General features: G+C 46.0%; 2 pseudogenes; both read right to left on the bottom strand.

The window, feature by feature from the left end:
• Positions 1 to 555: 555 nt before the first annotated feature.
• On the bottom strand, positions 556 to 7,521 carry LOC123428935 (annotated as a pseudogene).
• An 11,122-nt stretch (positions 7,522 to 18,643) lies between these two features.
• On the bottom strand, positions 18,644 to 19,500 carry LOC123428934 (annotated as a pseudogene).
• Between the last annotated feature and the right edge of the window lie 2,208 nt (positions 19,501 to 21,708).

Here is a 21,708-nt window from a genome sequence, read left to right as displayed (position 1 = left end):
TATATATATATATATATATATATATATATATATATATATATATATATATATGACAAATTTTATCTACCACCCGTGGTAGTTACCACCACTTGCGTTTTGTATGTTGTATCATGTTACACATTTTTAATAAAAATGGCACGGTTTCAACCAAATCGTTTTTTATTTTTATACAACATTGTCACATGTCATACTTTATTGTTTTCAGAAAATAATCTGAGAGCATTCTTAAATTTGTTTTTGCAGTCGTATTAATATTTTAGCATCTATGAATTATTTTCATGTAACAATGGGCGGGACATTATCTACTTCCTCCATTCCTAAATACAAGTTTTTTAAAGGTTCCACTAAGGGACGACATACAAATGTATATATATATATTTTAGAGTGTATATTCACACATTTTATTTCGTATGTAGTTTCTTAATGAAATCTTTAAAAAAATTATATTTAGAAAACGAAGGGAATAGTTGTCTTTAAAGGAATTATTGAAGATTACACAGTACATAATAAACTAGATACCCGACCACGTCAAAGTTAACGGCGCCACGGATGCACCTAAAGCCGTGCGGCCACCGGCACCGGCACCGGCAGGGAGTAGCAGCACTTCTTGAAGTTGTCCATGGCGCGGCTGCACAATGGCACGTAGGCGTCCACGCTCCCGTCGCCCACAAAGGACTTGACGACGTAGATGGCGCCGTCCACCGGCGCAGGGCTGTAGCCGGGCCTGAAGAAGAAGGGTGCGCCACAGCCCAGGTCCAGCTTGGGGAACGGGATCGCCAGCAGGCTATCCAGGTCAACGTTGGTGCCCAGCCGGACCTCCGCCGCGTCCGCCGTCGGCACCAGCTTCTCCTCCTCCACCGCCCCGGAGGCCGCGAAGTCGATGAAGGACCTGAAGTAGGCGTCGTCCATCCGGGCCACCTCCTCGGATATGAGCTCCACGGCGTAGCGCAAAGGCCGGTCCAGCAGCTGCCGCGCCGTGGTCGTCGGCCACGCCCACAGCACCACACTGCCGATGTATCCCTCCGGCACCCGCGGGCGGCGCATCCGCGTTCGCCCGTTCACGGCGATGCGGATCCTGGTGGCCTGCCGCCCATCGAGCCCGCGAGCCTTGGTGACGCACCGCCACAAGTGCGCCGCCAGGCACTGCAGCGTGGTGTACGACCGGGGGGCTCCGCCGTCCGGTACCAGCGACTTGAGCTCCATGATCCACTCCTGGCTGAAGTGCACCTTGTGTACCACCACCTCGTCACCGGCGTGGACAATTCCGTCGCCGCCACAGCTTCCTGGCTTCTCGTCACGACGCTTCAGCTCGACGCCACGGTGCTCGAACATGATCTGCGGCGGGCCCCGCCGCGCGAAGAGCGACCTCCGGTCATGCACCGGGACGGGGTTGATGGCGACGCCGCGAGTGGCCTGGCCCCAGGCAACCATGAAGTTCCACATGGCGGGACCGTCGGCCACCTTGTGGTGCATGGTGAAGCCGACGACCAAGGAGCCGCAGGGAAACCGCGTGGCCTGGACCAGCAGCAGCTCCTCGGCGCCGTCACAACTAGGGTACAAGCTCATCAGCTCCTTGTTTCCCGTCGCCAGCAGCGCGACGGCGCAGCTGCCCAGCTCGGAGTCGGCCGTCGCCTCGACAAACCGTGCGCCGGAGTCGCAGAGCACGATCGCGGGGCCATCGCCGAGGCGCCCTGCCCACTCGGGGTACGCAGCCAGTGCCCTGGCGAGCCCGGCCTCGAGGGCCACGCTGGGTGGCGCCGGCGGGTGGAAAGCGTAGACGTAGAAGATGTACTCGTTGTAGTTCACCATGTCGAACACACTCAGCGGGATGACGTCGCCGGCTCTGCCGTCGTCACAGTAGGCAGGCTTCACCAGCTTGGACGACTGCACCGTGATCTCCATTACGAACTACTAGGATGATCTATGTACTATGAGCCACTTGTAGTAAACTCAAATTAGACGACGAGCGTACTCGGCCTTGCTACGTAAGACTCAAGAGGGTAATTTGATCCACCTTGGATCTAGGGAATGTGCTTGCATTGCCGTTTGATTTCTTAGATGGAATGATATGTATTATTGAGGTTAGACATGGGCATGGGCAGCCCGGCCCGGATGATCCGACCCAAAAATCCCGGGCCAGGTCATGCCTGATCAAGGTATCGGGCCGGGCTCGGGCATAAAAACAATGCCCGTCGGCCGGGTCAGGCTGGGCTCGGGCTTGCATGAAGTTAGTTTTTAGTCGTAGTCAGGCCAGGCCAATCGGGCTGGGTCAGGGTTTTACGGGCTTGTGTCGGATTCGGGTCCAATTTATTAGGCCCAACGGCCGGGCCTGGTCGCGCTCGGGCTTAGGTTTTCAGCTTTTGTTTTTTTTGGTCCGACATGAAGCTCGGCCCGGTCTGACTTATGCCCAAGTCTAGTTGAGGTATGTGTTGAATACATGATTTTAAATTGCCGGCTATTATCAGCTATAACTGCCGCTATTGCTGTTTCTGTAGTGTTCAGCTATTTTGCTTTCCTTCACAATTTTGTCGCTATAGCCTTAAATAATCCAGTTATAGCCCCAAATAGCTTAATGGAAAAGTTAGACCCTAAATCCAATAGTTGATAATTTAAAACCTTGGTTGAATATGAGGAAATTCACACAAGCATGGAGATGTGGGGGCACACATTTGTCCGACCATGTGAGCTGGTCCCATTGTTCGGGGATCCGCAGAGTTGTAGAATCCCATACAAGGGCACAATAACTCAGTAAGTTTTATGTTTATGTTTCAGAAACTTGCTATTTTGTAGGTCGAACGCTCTGAAACTTTTAATTTTGCTGGTTGCTCGTATCAAGTTTCAGAGGTTGAAACTTAAAATTTATGATTTTGTAGGTCGATGGTTCTGACACGTAAGATTTTGTCGGTTGCTCATACCAAGTTTCATAAGTTGAAACTTCGCAAAACTTAGCTAAACTCGTCAAAATGTATTCAAAATGGATCTCATTTGAAAGCCCTCATGACCAGAAGCATGAATATGCAAACCGGGTTTAATTTGGATTTTTTTTAAAAAAGATACGGCAAAATGAGATTAAAAGCCAAAAGAAAAAAGGGGTTGTGCGCCCATGCATCCGGGTTCTCATTGTATTGATGTACCAGTTGTAGTATAATTGGACTTCTAATTAAGTGATAGGTTAGGTGTTGAAGCCCGTGGAGTCGCCTCCCCTCTACCAGCCGCTCGGCCCATGGCGGGGAGGAGAATCCCGGTGCCTCCATTCCCTTTGGTAGTGTAGGTTAGAGTTTTTCAGTCCTTGTAGGTGTGGCGCACAGGCGGATGGCGGCGCCTCTTCTTCAATTTTGTTTTTCGGACTTCAATCCTTTTCGAGTTCGTCCATTTGAAAGTAGTCGACCGATCTTCGGTGTAGATTTTTGCCATCTCCTCAAGGCGGTAAGGTTAGGGTTTCTCGTCGTTGCGAGATTTGTTGGCAGGTGCTTCAGATTTATTGAAAGGTCTAACGACGATGACTACGCTTGCAGGATGCTGGTCCTTAGGGGCATGTGCACGAAGATTTCCAGTTGGCATCGATAAGATCAAGCCGACACCGATAGGGAAGTGGTGACTGGGACGCGTTAGCAACTCGATCTGTGACTGGGACGCGTTAGCAGCTCGTTCTGGTGACGGCAGTGGTTATTTTGTTGGTAATTTTGATGTAATTTTTATTATATCTGAGATGTTTTGTAATTTTGATAATTTTTTATAATAGATCTGAATCGTAAAAAAACACTTGTACCCTGGCTGATATATGAAGGCATCATTCGTAGTTAAAATAGATTGGAGGTAAACTTGATATATAACCTAGAAAAGGACAATGCATTGCAGCGGTGGCCGGACTGGCGTCGCGCGGTGATCTGATCCATCTGTTTAGCCTCAGCGGGTTTTTGTCAGCTACACCAAGATTGTCCATCTGTTAGGCTCAGCGGGTTTCTGTTAGCCTCAGCGTGTTGATTAGTACGAGTATATTGGATGTAATTGCTTGTCCTCGTATGATCGATTATGCGCCTCCAACGATAACATGTATACATGCTTGCACTGTTGGTAGAAGAATTGGAACTCTTTTGCAATGTTTGGCCGGCCACAAAAGCCATTGAGACGAAGACCAATACGTCGACATCCCATGTCCAAGTCCAAGTCTACCTAGGACAAAAGATTTCTAACTCATGTCCAGTAAGAAAAAAGCTGGCACTTTTGGACTTGGACATGTGATGCCAGCTTCCGCAGATGCGAGGGACTATGGCCTGCCGTGCCGGCGCCGCGGACAGAGCTAGGAGGGCACTGCTGCCATGTATGCATATGGCAGCTTCAAACTAGATTAATATATAAAGTCTCAGTCTCAAAATTAGTGTGTTAGATTTAGTCTAAAGTTAATATAGTAATATACTTTTATCAAACTTATTCTCATATGACATATTAACATATTACATGTGTATATCTATCTGATGACAACGAGAAGACTCCAAATTTACATAATTTAGGGCATCTCCAACGCTGAATCCCAAATGGACACCGTAAATGTCTGTTTTTAGGTCCAGACGTGGTATGGGTACATGATGTGGAAGAAAACCATTCAACGCCCATTAACAAATAAACCCAGTTGGGATGAGAGAAAGTAGAGAAGGACCATGCATGGGATATTGTAATGTGGTCGTGTTTTTCTTTTTTGGGGGGTCATGCATTTGAATAGAAAGAAAAGATAGGAGGACCGTGTGAAGGCATTTTGTTGACCAATTATACGTCCGGATTCTCCGGCATAGTTCCTCACAGTTTAGTTCGGTTTGCGAAAAAACGAACATTCAGATCACCTCACGAACCAATAAGGACGCCATTGCAGTGTTTCGACGGGCCATACATAGAAGTTTCATGGTGGCTAAAATCCTGCCAAAAACACATGGCGGCCATCTTTCTGTAAATCAATAGGGGAGAAAGGTCTTCTTTTATGCGATCATATAAAGATAAACCTTTTTACGAGAACTATTGAGATGTTTTTGCCTCAACTTTGTAAATAATGGTTATTTTGGAGAGAGAGAAATTGTTGGAGGTGCTCATACATCTGCATGCTAGGTATGAAGTGTGGATAAATGTCCACTTCCCGCTGTGCCTCGCCACACACCCTCTTCCCGCTGTGCCTCGCCACACGCCTTCTTCCCTCTCTGCCTCGCCCACACCCTTTCCGCCGCTCTTCCTTCTCGCCTCGCGTCCGTCGCGTCACCATGCCGCCGCGCTGTCGGGGAAGCTCGAGCTACCGCAGCATTCGCGCGCGCCCCTCCGGCACCATCTATGCCGAGATCCGCTCCGGCGAGATGTGCCTCAGCCTCGGCATGTTTGACACCACCGACGAGGTTGCCCGTGCGTACGACGTGGCGGTGTGGCGCCTCTGGTGGCCTCATAGGGAGATGAACTTCCCCAAGGTGATGACGCGGGACTGGGCGTAGCGGTTCGCGCCTCCCGTGCGGCTTGTCACCGAAGAGGACCACCGCGAGAACTGGAGGCGGGAGCGTTGTCTCTGCATCGCTGAGATGGACGAGCAGGCCATGGCGGTGTGCCTCAATAGTTTTCGCGGGACGTCCTCGACGAGCGTGAATTCTTCGCGCAAAGGAGGACGGAGAGGAGGGCGGAGCGAACCGCCTATCGTAAGGACAGGCGTATGCGGAAGCAGACCACGCTCTTCAACATCGAACTCAAAGAAACGTTGACCTGAGACCCCAACGATGAACGGTGGAATGACACCTTCATCACAACGGAGGAGTCGGAGGAGGACACCACCGTGTCGGAGGAAGACGACGAGTAGTTTTTTATCGGTTTTATCTATTAACTATGTTTTTATCTATGAACTATCGACGAGATTAGTTTTTATTAATAAACTATGATTAAAATATAAGTGGCTCGTTGTAGTTTTACCACGTGTGCTGAAGTGTTACAAAGCTCCCTAAAATTTACAACGCCTGGTGAAACAACTGCGTATTGGGGCGTAAAAAAGGCCTTACGAGTATGTTGGAGATGCTTTAAGTCGTGCTGGAGTTTTTGCGCGTTGGCCTCACGCACTCGGATGGCTTGTATAGTCAAATATATCAATTTCTATTTATGTTTTCCAAGATTTATAAATGTTTTGGTACAAGAGGGTAACCCATCCGGCGGCCATGCATGCACCTAATAAGCACCTTGGTCGTCCATGGGCGGCGGCATGGAGTAGCAGCACTTCTTGAAGGCTTCCATGGTGTGGCCGAACAACGGCACGTAGGCGTCGACGCTGCCGTCGCCCTCGAAGGATTGCAGGATGTACATGAACCCATCCACCGGCACGTTGCTGTACCCGGGCAAGAAGAAGAAGGGCCGGCTGCCGCCCAAGTCCATCTCGTAGAACGGGATCCCCAGCAGGCTGTCCACCTCCACGTTCGGGCTCAGCGTCAGCTCCAGCGAGTCCGCCGTCGGCACCAGCTCCTCTTTCTCCACCTCCCCGGAGCTCGCGAAGTCGATGAACGACCTGAAGTAGGCATCGTCGATCCGTGCCACCTCCCGGGAAATGAGTTCCACGGCGTCCCTGAGCGGCCGCTCCACCAGCTCCTGCGCGGTGGTCGTCGGCCACGCCCAGAGCACGACGTTGCCGGTGTACCCCGCGGGCACGCGCCGGCCGCTCATCCGCGGCCGCCCATTCACGGCGATGCGCATCCTGGTGGTCGTGCCCGCGTCGAGCCCGCGCGCCTTTGTGATGCACCGCCAGAGGTGCGCCGCCAGGCACTGCAGCGTGGTGTACGGCCGGGCGGCGCCCTCCGACGCCTTGGACTTGAGCGCCGTGATCCGCTCCCGGCTGAAGTGCACCCTGTGTATCAGCACGGCGTCATCGCCGGCGTGGGCTCCCGACTTGTCTCCATGAGACTTGAACTCGTTGCCGCGGTGGTCGAACTCGACCCGCGGCGGGTTACGCGGCGCGAATACCGAAGTCCGGTCGTGCACCGGGACGGGGCTGATGGCGACGCCGCGGGTGGCCTGGCCCCATGCGAACAAGAAAGTCCAGATGGCGTGCCCGTCCGCCACCTTGTGATGCATGCTCATGCCAATGATGATGGAGCCGCACCGGAACCGCGTGACCTGGGCCAGCAGCAGCTCGTCGGCGCCGTGGCAGCTCGGGAACAGGCTCAGCAGCTTGTCCCCCGTGGTCAGCTGCATGAGGCTGCTGGCGAGCTCGGCGTCGGCCGTCGCCTCGACGAACCGCGCGCCGGCGTCGTTGAGCATGATGGCACGGTTGCCGCCGGCGTCCACGCCGAGCCGCCCGGCCCACTCGCGGTACTCGGCCAGCGCCTTGGTGAGCCCCGCCTTGAGGACGTGGTTGGCCGGCGCAGGCGGGTGGAAGGCGCACAGGCCGGTGACGTACTCGTCGTAGCTCACCTTGTCAAATACGCTGAGCGGGACGACGTCGGAGGAGGTGCCGGAGCCGTGGTCACCGTAGTCAGGCTTCACGGGCTTGGACGAGGTCACGGTGACCTCCATTATGGTGATTTTACCTCGCTCGCTGGCCGGCGTTTGGGAGCTCAAAAGAAACGAGCTTTTGTCTTGGATGTAGTAGAAAATATCTGCTATGAATACAGGGACTAGGCGGATGACTATAATACCCTCGAGGACAACGTCGTCCTAGCCGGCCTTCCATTCGTAGTATATACAGTACAACTGTAATATTGAAGGCCAAATTGTAAAATACATTCCCATATTCGTATCACTTTGATTTTGACATCCCACCCCATCTACTATATATGAGGTGGGATGTCAAAATCAAAGTGATACATTCCCATATTATGCGGTGGGAAATCAAAATCAAAGTAGATGAAGGGTTTTAATTATAACTTATACACGCCCACCCATCTACTATTGAGCTTGGTAAAAACAACTCGAGTATACACGCTAAACCCAATCGGTCCATTTTTCTGCAAATAGAGTCCCGTCACCTGGACGCGGCTGTTCTACTCCCGAGCGCGCTCATGTAAGCACGAGTGAATAGTAAAATGAAAAAAAAATCAAGTAATTTTGATTTATTTTTTTTGACAAAATGCACACAAGAACACACTCGCATGACAAGATGGATCGTGACCGTCACTGCCTATCTCCTAGCTTGCGGGCGGAACCGGAGAGCGTCGTTGTCCGCATCGGCATGCAGGACGCAGGGGCGCTACAGAAGGTGGCGGCGGATATCAACTAACTCTGCACATGCAAGATGCTATAACAATGATCAAGATTTAGCCTGGACTTGGCGAGCGGGCTCGCGGCCATCCATGGCTCGGACCGAATGGCTCTGCCCTACTCACAAAAATGGCCGATCTGATCTGCGGAACCATGCCCGAAAACAAGTCAGTCCGGTCTAGTTTTTTACTACAAGGCCCGCTAGGTCGGGCCACGACACTTGGCCCAGGCGCCCATCCTAACAGTTAGTCTAGCAACAACGTGGGCATGCCCTCCCATTCCCCGGTCTCCTTTTCCCCGAGCCACTCCTCGTCTTAGAGCATCTCCAACAGTCATTTAAGAAGTGCTCCGTTCGTTGAAAGATTCATTTTTTGGACGCCGGACAGCTCCAACAGACGCTGCAAAACAGTGCGTGCGCTAAAAACTTTTGAACACGCCCGCAACATATTTGATGCGTCGGCTTGCGCGCGTAGCAAACTCTGTGCTGTTGCCGGTGGGGTCGTTGGATTGGGCTGGATTGGGCGTCCCACTAGCGCGCGTCTGTTGGAGGTACTTCGGTCCCCGCACTTTAAAAGTGCTACAGTAACGCGCTAAAAAATTTATTGAACGTAATATTTTTGTGTTGCTGTTGGAGATGCTTTTAGTTGCACCTTTTATGGAGCGTCGCTGACCGTCGAAATGAGATGTGCATGAGCGAGGAGGGAGCACCATGTGTGCACGGCTGCACCTGCCCGCAACTTTTGAGACGACGATCTTTATTCTCTCAACCTGCCCGTCCTCAAGCACCTCCTCCCTTTGGATAGCCGTCGTCAAGCACGAAGCTGGTGGACGTAGCAGTGTACTCACGCCGATGCCGACAGTTGTTAATTCTTCACCTCCTTTGATATTTCTTCAGTGGGTTGTTTGCGAGTGCCACCAATCATGTTTTTCCTTTTTTGCAAACTTGCTTAATTTTTGTAACATAATGATCTATATGTCCAAAATTCAACATCTATAGGTTCAAACCTTTTTAATTTGTGCGACGTAGAGGTTCAAACCTGTTGTCAAAGGGGTCTAGAAAACCTGCCACCGCACACCCATGCATGAACAACGGCCGGTCCATTCGGTCCTCACTAGGCTGAGGTGAAGCCGGTCCGGTTCACAGAAACATAATCGCAGGATAGCACGGTCCTGTCCTGTTCGAGCCCTGGCCCGAACAAAACTGGATATGACCGTGTCCACTCTCATTCAAGATGCACATAATTAAATTAGAGAACAATGTTTGGCTGTGTGCATCTTATCTACGTAGAAACAAACCAGATGTAATGCTTAGATCTATTAAATAATAAACATCCTTTTTTAAGAATAATAATTTAAGATGCGCACAGTTGAATGGCGGATCGAGATTCTGGTCAAGGGAATAAAAATAAATAACAACAATATATCCATGGTGAATGAGTCGGGCCCTAACAAATTAATTTATAAATAGTCAATTACATTGATGCTGCTAGAACTTGACGCAAAGATATGTATTTTTAAATACAGGAATGCTAATTTTCATCCGGATGAAATCTTTTGGCTTTCATCGATCCGTTCTGTGAACCTTTCGTTCTTTGCCTGGAGATTTGGGACGGAAATCCTATACGACCTGGGTCGCCCACGCCCGATGGCTGGACCAAGTCAGGCGCTTGACGCGTGGCAGAAACGAATCTCAAAGCAGCGGGGCTCGCTTATTCCCCAATTCAGCTACCAAATCCCTATTCTCACCAGACCAAATCATCCCTGAACGGTTCATCTACCTGCGAGCGTTTCATCTCCATGCCCCTTTTCCTCTCGCTGTGACGGAACGCCAAGATGGCGATCGACCTTGAAGACGAGGGTAGTGCGGCAAACGGCAGCCAAGGAACAGACATGGAAGCCTCTCCGCCGGATCAATCTCTGCCCACCGCTCCTCCACCGGTGGTAAGTATATTTTACATCTACAGACATACAACCCCTGCTGCACAAATCCTCTTTTGACTGATTTCATACCCGCACAACAATCATCACGGGAATACCCAAACTTTCCGTTGGATGAAACCAGCGGTCAGCCAAGGGCGAGGAACACACCAAGGAATGATTTTGACCTGCAAGATGGAGATAATGTAAATAAGGTTCATAATATTTATGTTCTTGCAATAAGTTATTCAATAACTGAAAATAAAGTAACACATGGTTGCAGGCTAATAATCAGAATACATCATCTGAAAATAGTGTTCCAACAGTTGGGATGTTCTTTCAATCAGAGGAAGAGGCATACGAGTTCTATAATTCTTATGCCGAAGCTAATGGATTCAGCACTAGGAGGTGCCACAGAAAGTACAGAGCAGATGGGACATTAGCTTCAAGATATTTTGTTTGTAGCAAATCAGGTGTGAAGGCTACTCATCTAACACATGTACCCAAGAAAGAACAAGCTACTTCGAGGACAGCTTGCATGGCTCGTGTTCAATTCAGCATCACTCGGGAGGGTATTTGGAATGTTCAGAAAGTTATACTCGATCACAGTCATCAGTTGGTAAGTCCAGATAAAAGGCACATGCTTAGATCTCAACGTCAACTTTTAGACGCTGACTGCCACATGATTAAACAAAAGAGGACATCCGGAATTAGACAATCTAAAATATATGATTATTGTGAGCAATTGTATGGTAAGGATGGTGTACCCTTCTTGCAAATGGATTGCAACAATTACTTGCGAAGTGAGCGCATGAAGTATTTAGAATCCAAAGATGCAGAAACACTTATGGAGTATTTGAAGAATAAGCAAGTTGAGGACCCTTCATTCTTTTATGCCGTGCAGCCAGATAAAGTTGAAGGAAGAATAATGAATATCTTTTGGGTTGATGGACAAGCTATCATGGATTATTCTGTCTTTGGGGATGCTATTTCTTTTGACACCACATTTTCAACAAATAAGTTTAAAATGCCATTTGCTCCGCTTGTTGGTGTTAACCATCACAAACAGACTATTCTTTTTGGTGCAACTTTGCTATATGATGAAACCGCAGATTCATTTGAGTGGCTTTTTAGAACCTTCCTACAAGCTATGTCCGGTAAGCAGCCTGAAACCATATTCACTGATCAATGTGCGGCCATTATAAAGGCTATTGGAAATGTATTTCCAAACACACGCCATCGTCTTTGTTTGTGGCATTTGTATCAAAATGCAGCTAAACATCTAAGTCAAGTAATCAGCGATCATCCTGAATTTCTTAAAGAATTTAAGAGATGTGTGTATGAAGATAGATCAGTGGCACACTTTGAGAATAGATGGCATGGGCTATTGGCTAAATACCAGGTTGTGGACAATTCATGGATGAACAATTTGTACAAGCTGCGTGATAAGTGGGCTACTATTTGTCGTCGAGATTCTTTTAGTGCAGACATGACGACCACTCAGAGGAGCGAAGGAATGAATAATGTGTTCAAGAAAAGTTTCCGCAAAAGACTATGCCTCTCAGAATTTTTACAAGCATATGATAAGTGCACCGCCCGTCTTCGTAGGAAAGAAAAATATGAAGACTACAAATCACGCCATACCAGCCCAGTACTTTGCCTGTCTGACCTACCTTTGTTGAAGATTGCAGCTGAATCATATACTAGGACACTCTACTCTGAATTTGAAGAGGAATTCAAAAGGCAATTTAATTTGGCATGTGTTTTGCTGGGCACCGAGGGCACAACTAGCACTTACAAGGTGACATCCTTCTAGTACAAAAACGATGAAGCTACAGTGGCTTTTAACCCAAGTACTTTGGAGATATCTTGTTCATGCAGATTGTATGGTTGCATAGGTATGTAATATATGCTCATTGTGCAGGAAATGTTAAGCATGCTCATAAGATTTTCACCTGCTGCAATATTCTGCCCACTGCCCACTCCTTCCCCTAATTTGGCATCCTTCCAAATGTTTTAGGTATATTATGCAAGCATGTTCATAAGGTTTTCAGCTGCTGCAATATTATTACACTACCAAGTCATTACATATTGAACAGATGGACAAAATATGCAAAGCAGGAAATATTTACATCCAAACAGAATATTAAGGACAGCCTACAATACATGTTTGCACATACTTCTCGAAAGATGATGTCACTTGCATTGAAGTGTAAGAGTTCAAAGGAGGTTCTTGGGTACCTCAATGATGGTATTGATAAGTTGGCTTTGGAAGTGGGCGATTTACTAAGCAAGATAAATTTGGATGAAGTTGAGGACCCTGAAAGTTCTGCTGAAAGTGGTGAAGATATTGCAAAAACATTGGTTTCATTTAAAGCTCCCGAGCGAATAAAAGGTCGAAAGAAAAAAAGATCAAAAGATGTGCTAGAGAGAGAAAAGAAAGGCAAGAAAGAAGGTGCATTTCCTGTTATGTGTGATTAAGTGGCTGGTTCCGACCACTTTTCTAACTTATTGTATATACACACAATGTGCAGGAAAAACTTCGAACCATCCATCAAAGCAATCGGTACTTGGTCCACCTAGAGATGAAGCTTTTGAAGTTGATTGTGCTTATAATACAAATCCACAGACAACCATGCCATTAGGACAGTATCAGCCAGCCTTAATTCCACCTATCCATGGAGAATTTACAAGATTGTTGTTTGAGGTTCATGAAGATAGCACAACACCTCCAGCGGCTCGCCAATTGGATTTTGGCGAAGGTGCTAGTACATCATGGTTTCGACAGTAATGTATCATGTTGGTGCTAAATGCTAGTTAGCTGGGCATGTCAGCTAATTATTGTTATTTAATTATTACAACATAACACTGAAGCCATCTTTTGATTTTGATACATGGTGCTTATGTCCTCATGTTGCTATCTGGATATTGGTGAAAATATATTGCCATATTTGTCAAATCTTGTGCATTTGTCTATTTTGAGTTGGCAACTGATGTATTTGGATTAATCCTGATCACCATTGCTCTGTTATGTTAAGTTGCCAAAACCAAATGCCACAAGTGTGAGAATAGTGCTGTAAATAGCACAACTTTTTATTCAGAGCGTTCATCAAATTCTTCCATACAAAAGAAGTGGAATATTCTGTAGGAGCGGGGAGTAAGATTCAGAAGAAAAATAATAAAGCATCACTATCCACTCCTATGTATTTCAGTCCAGTTCAGTTCTTGACACTGTCTATTGCTAACTGAAAGTCTGAAACAGGACAGTCCAAAGTCACGGCAGTCCTGGTCCTATCGTGCAAGACGGCCAGCTGGGGCAAGCAGTGGAGGCCGTCCGTCAGCGGCGCACAGAGCGAAGACGTCGAGGAGGGCGGCCGTGGCTAGCTGGAGCGCCGGTGGTGCCGCGAGCGACGACGCGGGGAAGGAGTTGCGCCGCCGGCCGTGGAGAAGGTTGGTCGTCGCTAGCTAGAGTATCGGTGCTGCTGCGAGCGACGGCGCTGCGAAGGAGATGGGACGCAGGGTCGTGGCCATGGACGCCGAGGAGAGCAGCGAGTGCCGGCGGAGAATCACGGCAGCGCGAGAGCGGTGCTGATCTTGTGGAGAAGACAACGAGAATAAGGATTTGGTAGTTGAATTGGGGAATAAGTGAGCCCTGCTGCTTTGAGATTCGTTTCTGCCACGCGTCAAGCGCTTGACTTGGTCCAGCCATCGGGCGTGGGCGACCCAGGTCGTATAGGATTTCCGTCCGGAGATTTGTGTTTCTTTTTTTTTATTCATTCTTTAAGCTGTTGTTTTTCTTATCGGGTCCGCTCATTTTTGGGGAAACCCGTTTAGGTTTCCTCTCTACGACCGCATCGGTCGTTCCGTTTCTCTATCTTCCATCGCCTACCTTGTCGTTTCAACTCGATCCATGGCGATTTAGCGATTTGTCTCCTCTCTGATTGATTCACTAGGGTGGTGGTTAGGAGTCCGGCGCTCTCCGCCTGTCTGCCCGCGCCCTCCTGCTCCTTCTGCCCCCCCTACCGTAGGTCTGCCACATCTATTTGCCCCCGTTCCCACCCCGGCCCATTTTTGTCGCTAGGCGTTTCTGTTCATCATATTAGGTATGTAATCGTCGTTTTAGTTTGATCCTCGATTCTGATTTGGTAGTGTGTAGGGTTTGTTTGTCAGATCTGTTGCTTATCCCCTTTTGGGATCTTCCATGTGGTAGTCCCCGCAGCGATTTATATGGTGTAGTTAATGGCATCAAATCTCATATGTCTTGTGAGCTAGTTGTAGGATTTGTCTTGTGGGAATTGATTTCTCTGTTTGGGTTAGTTGTTTGAAATCGTCTGGTTGTTACGCGCCGGAAGCTGCTCTGTCACGTAAATACCATTCATGTATGCTGGCAGAAATTAGTGTTGCTAATCCTCTAGAAAAGGGGTGCGGAGGCTTAATTTGGCCTTTGAATTCCTCTGTTATCTCCGCTCATGATGCTTCTGCTATTCTTGTCTGACGATGATAATGAATTTCATTTTGGTTTGCTTTGTTCTCTGATCTGTGCCACTAATAAATAGTTTAGTGTTGCTCCAGCTGGTGGTTAATTAGCTAGCCTGCAGTGTTCCAATAGAGAGATGGATGGGAGATGAGTAGTATATAATACTACATAGGTCTGGTCTTCAGTTAGGTCCACATGTGTCTGTCTGTCTGTTTCCTGTTCTTTGTTTAGTATCCGGTCTTCCAGTTAGGTCTTCAATCCCCACACCATCCCGCTCCCAAACCAACACTCCAGTTGCAGCCATTTCCCCTGTACTAATTTCCACTGAAATTAGTAATAAGGATACATTTGACTGCGTTGCGATTGTCGCTAGAATCCGTTACCCTGAATCCGTCGAACCAGATGGTCTTTTGTGTACGAGTAGATTTGAACTGCCATGGATCCTCTGTATTATTTATAATGCAACAATAACAGTAATCCTCATGCAAAGCTATAGTAATTTTGAACCACAGTCTTCGAGTTCTTTGTTGCTCGATCCAAAACTACTGTTGTTTGTGTACAATGCATCTTCTGTATTACTTACAATGCAACAGGACTTCTAATTCCACTGGAAAGCTATAGTAAATGAGCCAAAACCTCCAAGTTGTTTGCTTCTCCCAGTTTTGGTACTAAACTGCTGCAATTTCTTTTGTGCAATGTGTTCTGTATTGTTTACAGTGTAACAAGAAATGTAATTTTCCTGCAAAGTTTTAGTAATTTTGAACCCTGGCATCCATGTTTGTTTCCAATGCTTTTTTGCATATTTTACGGTAATTCTCCTACAAAGCTACATTAATTTTGAACCATATCTTTCTTGATTCCTATCATTCCTTCAAGGTCAAAATAAATGGAATTCTATCATGTGAATCCAAAGTAGTACTATCCAAGTAATTTACAGTCTAACTATAAATGGATTACTGTGTAGTCTACTTTATACTTTTTGTTTCAATTTACTGTTCTATGATATTTACTGGTTTAGTTTTTAATCTATCCGTAGTGTATCTGTAATATAATTCTTCAATGGCTTCTTAGTAGATTCTTAGTGGATTTACACTCTATTTTTAGTAGATTTTTACACTGTAATTCTGGGTGGATTTATGCTGTAATTTTTAGTGAATTTACACTGTATTTTTAGTAGGTTTTTACACTATAATTCTTGGTGGATTTACAATGTATTTTTTGTAAGTTTTTACACTGTAATTCTTGGTGGATTTACACTGTAATTTTCAGTAGATTTTACAGTGTAATCCTTATTTTGGGTTTGCACTGTAACTCTTGGTTTTTACAGTGTAATTCTTATTGGAGTTACACTGTAATCCTTAGTGATGTTAGTGACTTTACATTGTATTCTTTTATTGGATTACAGTGTAATTCTTAGTAAAGTTTCAATGTAATCCTTTAGCAAGTGTCCCTTTCCATGGGTGTGGTATGTCTGTAACTACCATTTGTCCTGTATTCAGATGCATAATATTAAATCCTCTTTGTTCCCGTGGTATTATGATAGCATCTATCTGTGTTTTGCGATATTGAGATTCAGTTGTCTTCATATAGTTTCTTTACCATTTCTTTAGGCAGCATCAACCCGGGTTCCTTTTGTGTTTTCACCCTGTGGTGGGCTTTTGTCAAGATCTTGGCTTAATGTGTAATTTTCACGGACCCTTTTTCAGATGAACTTGTTTCAATTTGTGCTGCTGTAACATGGTTTGTACATTGTCTTGCTTTTGGTTAAGCTATTCTTGAAGCAAATAGATCGACAATCTTGTACTGCCCTTGAATTGTACTTTTCTCTGGCGAAACCAAAGTGCTGTTTTGGTTTTGCTGACATCTTCTTAGTGGATTTACACTGTTTTTAGTGACTTTTTACGCTGTAATTCTTGGTGGATTTACACTTTGTTTTTAGTTTATTTTTACAGTGTAATTGTTATTTGGTTATGCACTATAACTCTTTGATTTTTACAGTGTAATTCTTATTGGAATTACACGGTAATCCTTACTGATCTTAGTTGACTTACACTGCAATCTTTATTGGATTACAGTGTTGGATTAAAGTGTTGTAATTCTTAGTGGAGTTAGACTGTAATCCTTAGTGATCTTAGTGGATTTACATTGTAATCGTTATTGATGTTTAGTGGATTTACACTGTAATTTTTTATTGGATTACCGTGTAATTCTTAGTGGAGTTAGACTGTAATCCTTAGTGATCTTTAGTGGATTTGCACAGTAATTCTTAGTGGGTTTTACACGGTAATCTTATTCAATTTGCACTGTAATCAGTGTAGCGCATCTGAGTTTACTTCTCAGTAGCATGTAATTTATTATTTTTGGTCATTTTTAAATTTTTTAGGTACTATTGTTTTCATGCTTGATGCTAATATTACTTTTTGGTATTTTTTTGCAGGTTGTTAATGGATAATTGCCTGATAATGTTTTGTTAGTTCTTGTGTTCTTTTTAGTTTATTTGTGTAATTTATTTGTTAGGATCTTCAGTGTATTCATTGTAATATTTTTCAGTTTTTTAGTGGATTTTACACTATAATTCTTGGTGAACATAGTTTTTTTACAGTGCATTCTTGGTGGACATAAAGTAATTCTTGGTGTTTTCTCCTATTAATAGTGTAATTTAAATAGTTTTTGCAATGTATTTTTAGGGTAATTTAGTGGTTCGGAGTGTATTTTCAGGTGTACGTGTTGGTAGATGACCTTATCCTCGCCATTTCCTTCAGCTTAGTGGACATGGCAAAGTTTTACTGTAACTTTAGGTTTTTTGCCCTCATTTTTTTGCTTCGTTCGGTTACACCCCTTTCCTAGGGGATTGGAGTGGATTTGAAGTTTTGGACTTGTAGGTGATAATCCTCCTCAATCCCTGCCAAAACCCCTTCAAATACCTTACAACCGATCGAAGCGTTAATGTATTTTCTGTCCGGGCTGGAAAACTTGGGATGAGGACCCGTTAATCTCATGTCGCTGGTGTGTTTAAAGAGCGGGGACATTGGACAGGACAAGTGGACAGTTGTCAACCTGTAATTGATGGAAAAATATGGCTGAAAGCAAATTCGTTTTCATCCCGATGTTAAATAGACATTCCCTTTAAATAAATAAAGATATATGTTTGGTGATCTAGGCCTAGTGTGCCCTCGGACTGCAAATTATCAAATGTTAACAGTCCTCTGTAGTCACCCAGATTAACAATCCTCTTTAGCCACTAAGTTCCATTGTTTGTATTGGTAGTTCTTCTGCTTCTATCTCTCATGTTGCTTTTTCGAAATTTCATTGTCCTAATTGTGACCTTTACGTGAGAAAAATAAAATACAAGTATTTTTTTTGCAAAAATAACGCGCCCCGCGCCCTGGAGTCACTGACACGGCCTAGACCATGCTGGCACGCCTCGTCATCGTCGTCGGCATATACAAACATGGTTAACACCGGATTTACACATCAGAGTTAAGTTTCTGTATCATTTTAATATACACCACGAGTTCTGGCATTAAAGTGATCATTTACGCCAAGGTGTCACAGCACCGGTGTAATTGACTATTCCCTCAGTTCCTAAATATAAGTTTTTTAAGAGATTTCACGAAGTGACTACATACGAACAAAATAAGTCTAAGAGAAAGGTGTGATAACACTCGGGTGCCTAGGTCGGCGGGGAAGCTGGCCGAATATGATCAATGTTGATCAAGATTTTTTTGATTTTGTTTTCTATTTTTTTGATTTTACTCTTCATAGAGGGTGCCTAGGCATCCGGAAGCTAAAAATCCACAGTCATACTCTAAAGTATGTCTATATACATCCGTATGTAGTCTTGTAGCGAAATCTCTAAAAAAAAAGACTTACATTTAGGAACGTTGGGCGTATTATTCATCCAGATGCTGAGATTCTCTTGAACACCCCATTCATTTCTGGCATGCACTTACCAATGCCATTACCAAATCTAAGAAGAAGAACAGCAGCAGCAGGAGTGCACGCTAGCGCCAGATCGACCCGGGGACGTGCTTGCCGTTCTCGTCAGCGGCGGCACGGATCCATCAACCAGACATGCCTGTTGTTCATCGTCGTCAGGTCCGGGTGCCCGAAGACCTCGCCGCGGCGACGGCGTAGCACCCGAGCACGTACACGAACGCGAGGAACACGAGCCCGAATAGCTGCAGGTTTGCCAGCTGCTCGGCGCGCTCCAGCGCAGCGCCGTCGCGGCACACGACGTGGGCGTCGACGCCCGCGGCGGCGAAGCTGCGGGCGCAACCAGCGGGGAGCGTAGGACCGTAGAGCGTGAACCCAGTCTGGAAGAACCACAGGCCCTGGAGCACGATGAGGACGCCGGTGCCTAGGTCGGCGGGGAAGCTGGCCGGCAGGAGCGCGCCGAGGACGACGGCGACGATGCAGAGGCCGATGATGACGATGAGGAGGCGGTGGTAGTAGGCCTCCAAGCCGACGTGGGTGGTGGAGTGGAAGTAGAAGAGCAGGAACTCCGACATGAAAGCGCTTGCAAACACCAGGCTCAGCGCGGCATCCGACAACGGCAGGTACCTCGTCTTGTGGGAGAGGAGGGCGAGCGCGCCGAAGAGGAAGAAGACGAGGAGCATGCCGGCGTGCTCGAGGCCGTTGAGGTGCGCCGGGTCCACGCCGCGGCCGGTGAGGACGCGGAGCGGGTTGGAGTAGAACAGCTCCATGCACATGTCCAGGAAGGCGCCGCCGGTCACCACGTAGAGCTCCAGGAGCCGCGGCCCCGCCGAGAAGGGGCTCCAGGCGCGGACGCGGAACGCCGGCGGATCGGCGGCGAAGCGCGCGATGCACGCCCACACCCGCCACAGGCCCACGGCCAGCAGCAGCGAGCCCGGCAGCGCGTGCCCCACGAAGTCCCCCATCGAAGCACACTGTCGTCGATCACTGCGACCTGCCGTGCTAGATCGGGTCCTTCGATCTCCGGTCGCCGCCGGCTTTGACTCGCCACAGGCCCACGGCCGCGAGGAGCTATGACGTTCCAGTTTCCAGCGGGTCGGCGGAGCACACGAAGCTGAAACGCGGGCCCACCATGGAAGCGACCTGCCCAGATCGTCAACATGACCGGCGGCACACGAAGATAAAATAACGTATAGAGAATTGTTTAGTTAAACTACTCCCTCTGTTTCTAAATATTTGTTGTTGGGGAGAACTAGACTAGTTCTCCCCAACAACAATTATTATGGTACAGAGAAAGTAGTAAGCATGCACGTGCAACGCACGAATAACAGTATATAAAAAATTTCTTGTTCATAATTAGCAAAAAATCATACATCTAAGACAATTAACATGGTGAATTTCTCCGTAAAGAATATATGAGATATTTATTGTCTATATATTCCCTCCGTTATAAGTCTTTTTAAAGAATTCTATGCACTACATACGGATGCATATACACATGTTTTAGAGTGTAGATTCACTCACTTTGACCTATATGTGATTTATATTAAAAAATTTAAAAACACTTATAATTAGGAATGGAGGGAGTAGTCAATATAGAATCATTTCCATAATGTTTATTTTTTCTAATGCAAATAAAAAATAGAAATTGCATTTCCATAATCATCAACTCTTCAGGCCCATACATCAAGCCAGGGCAGGCCGACACCCACCCCCGAAGCCCACACCCACCCCCGAAGCCCACTACAGCCGTCCCAACAACCCCCCTCAAAATGATCAAACCACCCCCACCTCCAATACCATCCACTACACGCACGCCTGTAATTACCTCGAACCTCCAGCCCCGTTTTCGTCATCATTTTTGAGCTATCACTTCGTTGGTATTTTAAACGAACTCTTGGTCAAACATTTCGTGGAGTAAACTACTTGCCTCAACCCATTACTCGCCTCACATGCAACTATATGGAAATGCTAAAAACATTTAGATGCCTAGGTTACCTTGCTAAAATATATGGAAATGCTAAAAACATGGTACACTTTCTGAGCTATCACATGCAACTCCTCACTGACATTGGAAAATAGAAAAGGAAAACAATGTTCAAAATTATTTACAAGAATATACGGGAAAAAATAGATTTGCATCTTACAACTGAGTATCAAGCGGGAAATTGAATTTGCATCTTCCCACTGAGTATCAAGTGGGAAAATTGAGTATCAAGTAGTTATTTGTTTCAATGGCACTTGAGTTTGGATGTTGCTCTAGAACCAGAAGAGATCTTTCTTTCTCTCATGATTAGAAAACACAGTTATTACTGGTCATGTGTGCTTGCACTTATGATGCATTGACTCAAGAAATAGAAGAGATCTTTCTATTTTCTGAAGTCAATCTCAATTGTTCACCTATCCTTTTATACATGAGTAAAAGTCCTAATAAGAGAAAACAAACAATATGGCGATGGCGACTCTCCTCGCGGCAACAGTTCGCGACGTGCAAAGGGCAGTAGATTGGATTTAGCTGGCTACTTACATAACACAAACATTAAGTTTTAAACTGAGTTTCCATTCAACCAATTCATTTTGGTCAAGTAAAAGAAAACCTCAGGGCTTTACAACAGAAAGTGTTTAATTTAATAGAAGCAAACAAGCAAGGGATTTTCATATTTCCGTAGGTAAAATAAAAAATTGGTCCAGGTTCCAGAGTATTTACATCATAGCATGTTTAGATTAATATAGCGAGAAAAACCAGCCATTAGTATTAGTATATCTCTACTGCCACGTAGGTTTCTCTGCATTTCTGTCAGTCAGTGAACTGGTTTTTGTAGTGGGGTAAGGTACGATATAAAGAGAAAACTTTAGTCAACTGAAACATGCTGCTTTGTCATTTAGACTGGTCCATCTACAATGTATTGTTGCATAGGTTAAACTGAATTTATGTCAGGCAGCAAACTGATTTGTAGAAAAGGGGTGGGTAGCCAACAAGTGCTAAGATATATGAGAGAAATTCCATTGAAACAATATACAAAACGGAAGTGGTAGCCACCAAAAAGGTGATTGCCTGCCACTACTAATCTATTGTTGTAGCAACCATTGAGATTCTAAAGTTAAGTTTGAAATATTACAACTACACATTAGAGTATTATTGTGTCACTATTAGCTACCATTTGGTAAAACGA

Source organism: Hordeum vulgare, chromosome 2H (genome assembly GCF_904849725.1).
Source record: "Hordeum vulgare subsp. vulgare chromosome 2H, MorexV3_pseudomolecules_assembly, whole genome shotgun sequence".
Taxonomy (NCBI): Eukaryota; Viridiplantae; Streptophyta; class Magnoliopsida; order Poales; family Poaceae; genus Hordeum; species Hordeum vulgare.
The sequence above is the reverse complement of the archived record's forward strand: the minus strand, read 5'-3'. Positions and strand labels throughout refer to the sequence as shown.